The sequence below is a fragment of the Egretta garzetta genome, unplaced genomic scaffold (assembly GCF_000687185.1).
Source record: "Egretta garzetta isolate BGI_Z169 unplaced genomic scaffold, ASM68718v1 scaffold582, whole genome shotgun sequence".
NCBI classification, from domain to species: Eukaryota; Metazoa; Chordata; class Aves; order Pelecaniformes; family Ardeidae; genus Egretta; species Egretta garzetta.
In genome coordinates this window covers 79,970-80,340 of record NW_009258956.1, presented here as the reverse complement: position 1 = coordinate 80,340, position 371 = coordinate 79,970, and positions in this window count along the sequence as shown.

Genomic DNA, 371 nt, shown 5'->3' with positions numbered 1-371 from the left:
AAGGGTCCCCAGCCTCCCCCCCCCCGGCTGGCAGGGGGGGTCCCACAGGGGGCTGTCCCCTGGGAGCGACATGTCCCCGGCTCCCAGCTTGGGTGGCTCTTGGCAGAGGGCACGGGTGGGTGGGCAGGCAGACAGGGAGGTGGGCAGGCAGGAGGCTGGCTGGCTGGATGTGCAGACAGACAGACAGCCCCTCACTCCTGCTCTCCCCCTGCCCAGGCACAACGACCTGCCCTGGCAGCTCCTCAAGAAGTTCAACAACCAGCTGGAGCTGCCGGAGGCCAACCTCACGCTGCTGAACGACACCCACACCAACATCCCCAAACTGCGCCAAGGGCACGTGGGCGGGCAGGTGGGGCGGCGCGGCGGGCGCG